General features: G+C 38.9%; 1 protein-coding gene across 3 annotated transcripts in view; it reads left to right on the forward strand.

Moving 5' to 3' along the window:
- The window catches only part of NOX4 (NADPH oxidase 4), a 304,523-nt gene that overhangs the window by 133,043 nt on the left and 159,279 nt on the right, over positions 1-12,201 (forward strand). For 2 of the 3 annotated variants that reach the window (XM_077763042.1, XM_077763043.1), the window contains exon 1: positions 12,061-12,144. The exons of the other annotated variant lie outside the window; for it this stretch is intronic. The gene's annotated coding sequence lies outside the window, so the exon portion shown is untranslated. Of the gene's footprint in view, positions 1-12,060; positions 12,145-12,201 lie in introns of those variants that run through there. 3 annotated transcript variants of the gene reach the window in all.

Genomic DNA, 12,201 nt, shown 5'->3' on the forward strand with positions numbered 1-12,201 from the left:
TTTCCTCCAGAGTGTGGCCCTCTTGATAAAAACAGTTCATTGGCCCATCTATATTCTGGTTCTATAAGAGGGGAAACGGAGAGGAAGTGAAATTTAAGCAATTCCTATGTAATGGGTATGACTAGAAGGTTTAACACATTACTTTTGCTAACATCCAATTGTCTAGAACTTAGTCACCTCTCTCTTACCTTAAAAGTAGGTTAGGAAATGCAGTTTGACTGGAAAGTTCTATGCTTAGATAAATTCTGAGGGTTCTATTCTTAGTAGACTAGAGAAGAATGAATATACATGGACACCTAGCAGTCTCTGTCACACTTTTCCCTTTTAGCCATCTATGTATATATCCTCATCTTTCCTCACAAATACAGTCAAACCTTCTACAAGGGAGCTGTCTAAAATCCTATCTAGTAATCCTATCCAATGCAGCTGAAAATCCAGGATCATAGTGTGATAGTCTTCACTATTCAGTCTGAAAGTGGGTCTCACAGTCTGGTAACCGATCAATTAAACACAAGTTTTAAATCTTTCCCAATTCCAATATACAATAGTAGAGTAGGTAAAGGGCTTCCCCAGTTGTGGTGTCCTGAGAAGGACACATTGCCTATGGAAATTTCCCATCAAGAATATATAAAATGGAATATTATTCAACTATAAAAAAGAAAATTCTGACATTATGCAATAACATGGATGAACATTGAAGAGATTGTGCTGAGTGAAATAAGCCAGACACACAAAAAGGACAAATATGGTACTTTTATGAAGTACCTAGAATAGTCAAATTCACAGAGAAAGAAAGAAAGCAGAATGGGATAGGGTAGGATGGGGAGTTATCATTTCATTGGTACAGAATTTCAGTTTGGGAAGGTGAAAAAGTTCTGGAGATGGATGCTACCATCACCAATAATGTGAAGGTCATGAATGCCCCTGAACTGCATACTTAAAAGATGGTTAACATGGTAAATTTTATGTTATCTATGTTTTACCACATTAAGAAAACCATTTTTTTAATTCAACTAAGAGATAAGGGAAAAAACACCCTTTGAGAAACGTAAAGAATGGAAATCTCAGTACTTTTCAGTTAAATTCAAATGTTAAATTCTTCCAGGCAAGAACTGTGAAAGCTTCCTGTTGGTGGAGGAGGTTTCTTAATAGCTCTGCTCTGAAGTATCTCCCTTGTTCATTGTTCTCTTTAGGTTTTTGTTATGTTTGTTTGGGAGATTTTTCCCTGTCAACTATCCATATCAGTGGGAGCAAGAAAGAGTCTGCTCTACTTGACTCAGCTTCAGGAAACTGCGTATTGGGTTAGAGATTTAATAATCATAAGCTCTTGAGCACTAGACTTGTGATTTCTTGGGTAACACATTTCCTCAACACCTTTGTAGAATTCTTGTCTATTTGCTTCTAGTCAGTTCCATGTGCAATAGCCACATTCGAAGACCTCTTTTGGATAAATTTCCACAGAGTCTATGTCACTCATCTTTAATTTATTATCTTCTCTCCACTGCTCTTCTCTTTTCCCCTTAACTTACTCTCAGCTATCTTACTGCCATCTGAAACTGAAGTCTTGGGAAGCTGGCCGGTAAGCCGGTAATCTTTAACTGATCTTTGCCCCTGGGGTGGCTCTGACCACGATGTTATACCATGCTCTTTGGGGAATGGAAACAGTTGACTTTTCCAACCTTCCAGGGCTTCAAGTCAATGGCATTTTAATCCATTAAATTGCATTCACAGACAGATAGGCTATACATTCATAAAGGTATATTCCCTTCCATCTCTATATGCGAATGGGTCATTTTCGTCTAACTTTATCTTGTGTGTCTTCTAGCACTTGGCTAAAAAGTAACTCTGCTTCCAAGTAACAGGCAGCATACACCAAAAATACGACATTGTTTTTTACCTGATTCTCCAAAGCTACAATGTTGGTAGTAATGCAGTCTGTTTCCAAGCTAGCATATAGTTTCAAGCAGTGTAACTAGGGACACCTTTGTAGCTGGACTATGGTCTTTTCTACCTGCTACACAACTTGCTAAATCAATGTCACATATGTTGATTTTTATGATGATGGTATTTCATTTCCAGGGGCCAGTTTCTACAATAATACAGTACAAGCTAAGCAGATATAACTAAAATATAGCACCTGAAATAAAGCAGAATTTTTATTTATTTCTCTTGCAACAATCAAGAAGTGAGCTCTATATAAAGGGGGAGTTGTAACTCACCCACAAAGTTATCCACGTTCTTAGTATCTTATTTCTTCATTACCATTCGTTGTCCTTACCTTCATGTTCGAAGCATATTTCCAGCCTGTGTGAAAGGGTAAAAAAGAAAGTGGAGTGCAAGCAATTTCCTTTGTAATAGGGATGTACACATCCCTTCTGCTCACATGGCATTTGTAGAAACATAGTCAATGCCTACTCCTGACTGTGAGAGAAGCTACGATTCAGCTGAAACTCAGGGTGATTTATTGCTAAAGTGAAGAAGAGGATAATAGGGGAAGATGTGGAAATTTTGCCACTTCAATGAAATCCCACTGACATGGAAACAAATATGGGTAGCAAATAATTACATCATAGTCTGAGCCTATGTAAGTTTGGACTAAGGAATTTGAAAGATTAGATGAGGTACAGTGCTCCCTTTGCTAGGAATCTGATTCAAAAGGGGCTCCCAATAAAGAATTGAAGAAACTTTGAAGAAAAGGGAGAGAAGAAGTGAGAATGTAAAACTTTTCTCTTCTCCGAAAGTTTCAATTGTAGAACATGAAGCTGGAACTCTAAGTTGTAAGATCATTCCAGTTTCTTTTCAACCTTTGATCCCATACAATATTTTTTCAAGATCAGCTAGGCTATCCATAATTGCATATATACATACATTTAAGTTGCTCTGTTGGTATAAGTGAGTCACTATGAGAGCATGAGAATAAAAACAATACTTCGAAATTTCCAGTCTCAACTTTTAGGAGAGTAGGAAAAAAGTTTTGCCCAAAGGTTAAATTCCATGAAAATGGAAGAGGAGGTAGATGAGGAAAAGTCAATTTCTTTTCTTTTATGTTCTTGAACTTATTTCCCATCAATTCTAACCTTAAAACCTTGGTACACTTTGAATATGCTTCAAACATGAAGGTAAGGACAATGAATGGTAATGAAGAAATAAGATACTAAGAACCTGGGAAATATAAGATTGGTGAGTGCTAATTTCTCATTTTGAAAATAACCTCAACTGTTATTGTAGGCTAGGCTTTTATTCATTCACTCTTTCATGCAATATTTTATGAGCAACTAGTATGTGCCAGGTAATAAATAATGAAGAAAAATGTTCTGTTCTCAAAGTTCTCACATTCTTGTTGAAGAAACAACCTAGAACATGCATCAGTAAATGCACCTTGATAACTGCTCAGAGAAAGGGCTGCACACTTGGTGAGCCTGTGTTTCTGATCCAGCTGGGAAGCATCCGTGTGGACCCTAAGAGGGAAGAAAACTTGTGAGTTTGGAGACTAAGTGAGTACCACTAGGTAGGGTGTGCCAGGATGGGAAAAATAGCATGCACACATGGATGAAGATGGGGGAAAACAAGATAATATATTTGGGGAAGATAAATAATTAAAGATGTTCAGAATACCATGTCCAAGTAGAAAAGGAAAAATCAGTTGTAAATATTATGGTTAGAAAAGTTGGGAAATCTACTCTCCTCCTGGCATTAATTTCTTTAACTCAAAATAATTATTGGGCACTTACTCATGTTTCTAAGCTCTATATTTGGCTCTGGGAAATAAGAATGAACAAAAACATTACCCTTGAGGAGCTCAGATTTTATAACAGAGATTGACATTAATTGAGTAAGCTCATGAATGAATATACAAATGCAAGCTTTCAGGTTGTGCAAAGGCTCAGTGGCATTGAGGGATTTTGGTGAATTCAAAGGGTTGAGAGAAGGGTTTCAGCTTCCTCTCTATAAGTGGAAGTTATGATGTTCTTTTAAGCTTTTTCTTATACTAATGTTTTTATGACTCTAACATGCATATCATTTAATAAGAATTCTAATAGTTATGACTGAAGGTTTTTATGATATGTGCAGAAAGTGATGTGATCTGGGAAAGAAGTCCAATCTTATTTCCTCAATAGTTCAAAGGTGTTGGAGGATGTGAGCAGAAATATGGAAGCAGGTGTTAAGAATATCTTTTGGCCCTCGGGGACATCTCTATTTAAAACTTTAAAAACAATAAAATAACACAAACATCCGGGAATTATTCTGTTAATGGCCGTGTTTAGGGGAATGCCATACAATAAAAAGGACAAGCAATATCATAAAAATAGACTAGACAGTCTTTTGAGAAAGTGCGCCATCTTGGGAGTATAAAAGCCCACTGGCAAATCCCTATATACCTCAGAGGACTGGGAGACTTGCCAATCAGAGTTCCACTTGGAGTCTAAAGGATTAGCTCAGAACTCATGAAAACCCTAGTTCATGGTATCCAGGAAGGAACAGGGGTATTGGCCTCTGGGAATCTACTCCTTAATGCCTTGGTGATTGTGATGCTGTGATTTATGATAACAAGTACATATTTGGTCTTTGTTCTCATTTCTGGCACAGAGCTTCTAAAACCTTTGGAATTTCCAAAGAGAAGGATGAAAGAGATACAAGTGTCTTTTGTTATATTAACAAGGTGAATTTTGGAAAGTACCTAAGGATGATGGCTGGTTGCCTGAGGATCAACCATATGATTAGAAGGTGGGGATTTTCAGTCCCAACCTCCTGGCATCCCTCTACGCCCCCCTACGCGGACTCTGCGAGGTAGGGAAGAGGAGGTGGAGGTCAAATGGATCACCAATAGCCAATCATGGTGATTGGGTTGACCAACCACGTATATGTAATGAGACCTTCCTAAAAACTCAAAAGGACAGAGCATAGAGTTTCTGGGTTGGTAAATATGTGAGGGTACTAGGAAAGTGGCACCCCTGGAGAGGGCATGGAAACTCTACACCCTTCCACATTCCCTTCCCAATGGATCTCTTCCATCTGGCTGCTCCTGAGTTACATCATTTTATAATAAACTGGTGATCCAGTTAGTAAAATGCTTCTTTGAGTTCTGTGAGCTGCTCTAGCTAAATAATTGAACCTGAGGAGGGGGTGGTAGGAGGCCGTGCTCAGTACAGGTAACAACCTGGGTATGAGACTGCCATCTGAAGTAGGGGATGGAATGGGGCAGTCTTGTAGCACTGAGTCTATAACCTATGGAATCTGATGCTATCTCCACATAGATAGTGTCAGAATTGTGTTGAATTGCAGGACATGCAGCTGGGGTCTGGAGAGTTGCTTGTTGGCCTGGGGAAACTCTCCTCCTTCCCACCCTCCTCCACACTTTGGAACTGCAGAAACGAAGGAGTGACCTTGGCCAAGTTAGTTACTGTTCAGGTGCCTCAGTTCCCTCATGTATAAAATGAGCATGAAGATAAGAATGTCTCTACCCATCTTACAGAAGAGATTTGAGGCTCCAGTAATGAAAAATAATCAGTGGAGAGAGGAGGGGAAGGAGAGAGAGACAGAAAGTGAAAGAGAATATAATGAGTTTCTGTGGAAGCTGAAGGTATTCAAAATTTCTTACAAGTTTTATTTCTTTTTGGTAGAAATGAATTTTTTTTAATGAATATGGCAGTGCATGGTATTTTTGTTTATTTTTCATTTTAGAAGTTATCTTTTGCAGCAAAATTTGGATAGTCTGTGTTGGTTTCATTTTTTTTTTTCTGTTGGAAATTTTGTTGGTCTATGAAGTCCAGAAGTTTAGAAAAGTGTTCTACATAGGGCAATTCCAAACAAATATTTATTATTATTCAGTTCTATTCAATCAAACTGTCCCTGAGACCATTGGCAAGGAAGAGCCCCTCAGGAAACCAGTGAGAAATTCACAAGTCTGGGGACAAGTTCCAGACAGTGACTCATTGTCATTTCTATTCAAAAACAAGTGTAGACCATCATCTGATTCAGTTATTTTGGAATGTCTACTGTGCACTCACACAGCTAGGTCAGTTCCTTGAGAAACACTGAAGAAGCCGAAGAGGANAAAGTAGTTTGCTTTCTCTTTAATGTCAGTTACTCACACCTCTGAGATTCTCTGTCCGCTCTGTCAGTAACGCTGGCATCCTAGGATAGCTTTCCTACTTTCCTCTTTTCTGTTCATAAGAAAAACACCCAGGCTCTTTTCATCTTGCGTCTAGTGCTTACCATTCTTGATAATCAGATATAGGTTAACAAAAATAGTAAATCCAATCAAGTCAGGAAGGGGCATGGTTCTTGACTTCTTGATTTCTTGCTAACTAGTAGGAGTCTCAACTTTTCCTTCTTTTTTTAAAAAATTTTTAATGTTTATTTATTTTTGAGTGACAGAGAGAGACAGAACATGAGCATGGGAGGGACAGAGGGAGAGGGAGACACAGAATTCAAAGCAGGCTCCAGGCTCTCAGCTGGCAGCTCAGATGTGGGGCAGGAACCCACGAACCATGATATCATGACCTGAGCTGAAATCGGGTGCTTAACCAGCTGAGCCACCCAGGCACCCTCAACTTTTATTTCTTAAGGTGAATTTCCTACTGGCATATCTACTAGGGAAATAAAATTAACACCAGTTAATTTTGGTATTACAGCAGAGTGAAAAATGACCACCCAAATATTTCAGGTTCTAATCCCAGAGACTTGTAAATGGTACTTTAGAAAGAAAAGGAAAAAAAAATGTTTTCATGGGTGTGATTAAGTTAAGGATCTTGACATGGGAAGATTACTTCAGAGTGCAGGCCAGACTCTAAATTCCTAAATAAAATCAGGCGTCCTTAGAAGAGAGAGGCAGGGGTGATTTGACAAATATACAGAAGGCAGGTGACCATGGAGGTGGAGAGTGGAGTGGTGTAGCTGGAAGGCAAGGTATGCCAGCTTCCACCAGACTGGGGAAGAGGCAAGGAACACACTCTCCCTTAGAATCTCAGGAGGGAATGTGGCCCTGTCAACACCTTGATTTTGAACTAATAGTCTGATTTCAGATTTCTGGCTCCCAGAACTGTGGGAGAATACATTCTTGTTGCTTTAAGCCTTTGAATTTATTTTTCTAATAAAGCTTATTTATTTATTTTGAGAAAGAGACAATGCCAGCTGGGTAGGGGCAGAGAAAGGGAGAGAGAGAGAGAGAGAGAGAGAGAGAGAGAGAGAGAGAGGATCCCAAGCAGGCTCTACACTGTCAGCACAGAGCCTGATGTGGGGCTCAAACTCATGAACTGTGAGATCATGACGGGAGCCAAAACCAAGACTAGGAAGTTTAATGGACTGAGCCACCGAGATGCCCCCTTGCTATGTTTTAATCTTTGTCCTAAACCCTGGAATTAAATACTGAATAAGACAGGATCCTTGTGGGGCGCCCGGGTGGCTTAGTCGGTTAAGCGTCCGACTTTCGCTCAGGTCATGATCTCGCGGTTCGTNCATAAAAAAAAAAAAGACAGGATCTTTGTCCTTGAGGAGGCTGATGAGGTGATTTAGGCACACATATATACAATTAAATTTATTTTGAAATAAAATTTTAAAAAATATTTTAAATAAAATTTATTTTTAAATTTATTTTGAGAGAGAAAGAGAGACACAGAGCACAAACTGGAGAGGGGCAGAGAGAGAGGGAAAGAGAGAGCCCAAAGCAGGCTCCAGGCTTTGAACTGTCAGCACAGAACCTGACATGGGGCCCAAAGACGCCAACCACAAGATCATGATCTGAGCTGAAGTCAGACACTTAACCGACTGAGCCACCCAGGCGCCCCTAGAATTAAATGAATATGTGGAAAATGCAGTAGTGATTATGTGCACGGAGTATTCTGAACACACTGAAGAGTGCAGAGATTACAGAATGAGTCTGTATGAGCACACAGAAGGTGGGTGGGGGGCGCTTGGCTAGGAAAAGCTTCTTGGCAAAGGCGTGCTTCTGACCTGACACATAAAGGAGTAAACAAATAAAGCAGGTCAGAGGAGTAAACTTTGATAATTTTTCCCCCATGGATTTCACACTCTGAAGGACACTGTCTACCTTAGCCAGTATTTATTAAGTAATAAATAACAGATCAAAAACATCTCTAACTGCCCAACAGAGATTCTAATCAGCATAGGATGGTCACTACTATTTTACTAGTATTTAAGCCAAAAACAAAGGTATTTGTCTTTTGATTTTTTTCCTGTGAAGTCTTTTCCTGGCAAAAGTGTCATTTGCTCTTTTCCTTCCTTCCTTCCTTCCTTCCTTCCTTCCTTCCTTCCTTCCTTCCTTCCTTTCGGGTTTTGGATTACTGATATAGCAACAGAACTCCTCATTACTTAAAAGGACAGGCTTTCCTATCTTGGTAAAGGCAGTAACCGCTAGCACTAAACAATTGGGCCTAGAGAGAATGATACTAAAAAAAACCTCATTAATGAGAGTTCCTGCATAAAAGGGTAATAGCTCTGTCCTCTGAGGAGAGCTTGCAGTATTGTTTCCCTGCGAGGCGACACACCCAGTCAGAACCTGGGCCCCTTCTACAGAGCTCATACCAGATAATAGTGATCAATGTAATAATCAACACTTGTATGGCATTCTGTCATTTTATAGAAGGATTTCACAAAAGTGTCTGATTCTGGCTTGTTAGAGCTGGAAGAAAATCCTGTTTTGCCCTCTCAAACAGGTTTATCTTTTTTTATTTTTCCATCTTTATTGTAATGTTCTTATTCTTCCAGTTAACATAATCTTTTTCTAGCTTTACTGAGATATAATTGACATAGAACATTGTATAAGCTTAAAGTGTTGATTATGTCGATTTGGTATTAAATATGTTGATTTGATACTTACAGATTGTGAAATGATTACCATTGTAGCTTACCTAACACCTCCATCACCTCATATAGTTCTCATTTATTTTTTTCTTGAGAGAGAGAGAAAGAGAGAGGCAGAGGGAGAGAGAATCTTAAGCAGGCTCCACACTCAACATTCAGCACAGAGCCCAACACACAAGGCTTGATCTCACGATTGTGAGATCATGATCTGAACTGAAATCAAGATCTGGACACTTAACTGAATGAGCCACCCCGGCACACCTCTCACTTCTTATTTGTGGTGAGAACATTTAAGATCTACAGTCTTAGACACTTTCAAGTATATATTACAATATCATTACCTATAATCATTGTGCTATATTGCACCTCCAGAACTTATTCATTATATATGTGGAAGTTTATACCCTGTAACCAACATCTGCCCATTTCTTCCACCCTCTCAGGCAAGTGTAATCTCTTTCAGTTGCAGTTTCTTTATCTCTAAAGTAGAGGCAATGACGTCTACTCGGAGACCTATGGACTGAATTAAGAGAGATTTTGAATATGAAGTACCAAGGACAGTGGCCGACAAGAAGTATGTACATAGCAACAGGTGGGTCCATTATTTTTGTCTCTTTCCCCCCCTAGAAGTAGCTGGTCTTTAAATAAAATTGTCTTGACCATCAACAAGGTGAAAAGACAACTTATGAAATCAGAACAAATATTTGCAAACCATATATCTGATAAGTGGTTGGTATCCAAAATATATAAAGAACTCATATAACTCAATAACAAAAAACAAAAGCAAACAGAAAACCTAAATAATTAAAAATGGGCAAAGGGCCTGAAAAGACCTTTCTCCGAAGAAGATACATGAAAGACCACAGGTACATGCAAAGATGTTCAACATCACCAGTCTTTGGGGAAATGCAAATTAAAGTCACAATGAAATATCATCCCATACTTATTAGAATGGCCATCATCAAAAATACAAGGCATGGATGTGGAGAATATGGAACTGTTTTGCGCTGTTGGTGGGTGATAAATTGGTATAGCAACTGTGGAAAGAGTACAGAGGATCTTCAAAAAAATTAAAGATAGGACTACTATACGATCCAGCAATTCCACCTTTGGAAATATAACCAGAGAAAATGAAAACGAAAACACTAACTGGAAGAGGTATCTGCACCCTGTGCTCACGGCAACATTATTTACAGTAGTCAATACATGGAAATAACCTAATTGTGCATGGATGGATGAATGGACAGAGAAGTTGTTGTGTATGTACATCTATATACAATGGAATATTACTCAGACATAAAAATGGTAGGAAATCCTACCATTTATGACAACATGGGTGGACCTTGACATGCTGCATGAAATAAGGCGGAGAAAGACAAATACTATATGATCTCACTTATCTTTTTAAAACATTTTTAAATGTTTGTTTATTTTTTGAGAAAGAGAGAGAGAGGGACAGAGCGTGAGTGGGAGCAGAGAGAGAGACACATAGAAGCTGAAGCAGGCTCCAGGGTCTAAGCTGTCAGCACAGAGCCCAACATGGGGCTTGAACTCACAGACCTTGAGATCATGACTTGAGTGGAAGTCAGATGCTCAACCAACTGAGCCACCCAGGTCCTCCTGTATTATCTCACTTATATATGGAATTAGAGGGAAAAAAAACCTCGTAGAAAAATAGATCAGACTTGTGGTTATCAGAGGCAGGGGAGATTGGAGGAAGGTGGTCAAAAGTACAAACTTCCAGTGATAAGATAAATAAAAACTAGGGATGTAACTAACATACAACATGATGACCATAGCTAACACCGCTGTAGGATATATAGGAGTTAAGAGAGTAAATCTTACGAGTTCTCATCACAAGAAAAAATTCCCCCCTCTTCCTTTTTCTTTCTTCTTGTTTTATTGTATCTATATCACAAGATGGATTTTAGCTGATCCTACTATGGTAATCATTTCACAATATAAGTAAATCAAACCATCTTATTGTACAATGCCTTAAACTTCTACAGTGATGTATGTCAATAATTTCTCAATAAAATGGGGGAAAGAAGAAGTTGAGATCAATTAAGTCAAGAAAAATCACCTTTCATTTTATTATTTATTCTTCAATTGCTTCATTCCTCTACACTTATGGCAAGAACCAAACCATTTTGCTGGACCTTCTATACCTCCCATCCATTGAACTTATGACTCTGGGATGGTTACTTACGAGGTAATTTGAGGCATATCAGTGTGGTCCAGAATTTGACCTTCCCCAGTGGGAAGGTCTCTGTCGGTCCTCTCTGTGGTCTTTTTTGGGTCCTTTAGGTATCACATGGTCAATATGAATTTATAAATATGAATTTAAAATTTCGATAATAAATTTAATAAGTAATAATTTCAATATGAATTTATCAATAACATGCTTCTTAACCCCAGAAAGATTTAAAGCAGTTTTCAGGATTTGATCATGCATGAAACAGGAAAGCCCTTTATCAATGGAAAATGAGAGACTACTAGAATGTTCACCGCATGTAATGTAACCGACACTTGATAGGTATTAATTCAAAGTTTGAACTGAGGTTTGCAGTCATTAATCAGTTCATGAAATTAACTGAGGTAAGTACATTGCTGGAGTTGAGAAGATTTTAAGAAATTTTAGTTTCAATCGCATATTAAGGTGTGTGTTTTAAAATGAATTTTGTTTTTTTTAAAAAAGCTTAAAAGACATGAAAGTAGGCTACTAGTGGTTTACCTTTTCTGCCATTTGTTAAGGTTTGGAAGGTTCCTGATTTCATAAACTTTTGTCGAACAATTACTGTGTATCAGACATTCTTCTATGTGAATTATTTTTTTCCCTCTTTCCTAATACTGATAATTTTTGGTGTGGGAAAAGTAGGTAGCCTGTGTCAATCATATTCTTCCCACCCTACACCAGGCCTCTGTGGCACAACTTTGAGAGGATTCCTATTACTAAACAGACTCGGATACTAGGTAATAAGACGCACATTTCTACAGAGTGAATCTGAGCTTCCCTAAAGCCCCTGAGAATGACGTCAACTTTAACCATTAAACCGCCGGGCTCTTTTTATTCAGAATTTTCTTAAAAGCTTTGCAAGAATGTGGGTTAGGGTAGGGGTGAGGGACTGCGAAGAGGGGGGCCGAGGGAAGCTTTAGGTGATTGTTGTGAAGAGGCATTTGTTAGGGTTGGGATGCGTTCCTGAGGATGGGCGGGCGAAAGGGGAAGTTAGTATACAAAAGGCTATTTCCGGCTCAAATTTCGTGACCGGGCGTCTTTGAGTGGAACTTTTTTGGGGAAAACGACCCGTGCCAAAGAGCTAGGTGTGTGTGCGAGAGTACGAGGAGGCGGCGGGGTCCCCAGCTGGGGTGCGGGTCTCC

Source organism: Crocuta crocuta, unplaced genomic scaffold (assembly GCF_008692635.1).
Source record: "Crocuta crocuta isolate KB4526 unplaced genomic scaffold, BGI_CrCroc_1.0 scaffold614, whole genome shotgun sequence".
In the NCBI taxonomy this organism is placed as follows: Eukaryota; Metazoa; Chordata; class Mammalia; order Carnivora; family Hyaenidae; genus Crocuta; species Crocuta crocuta.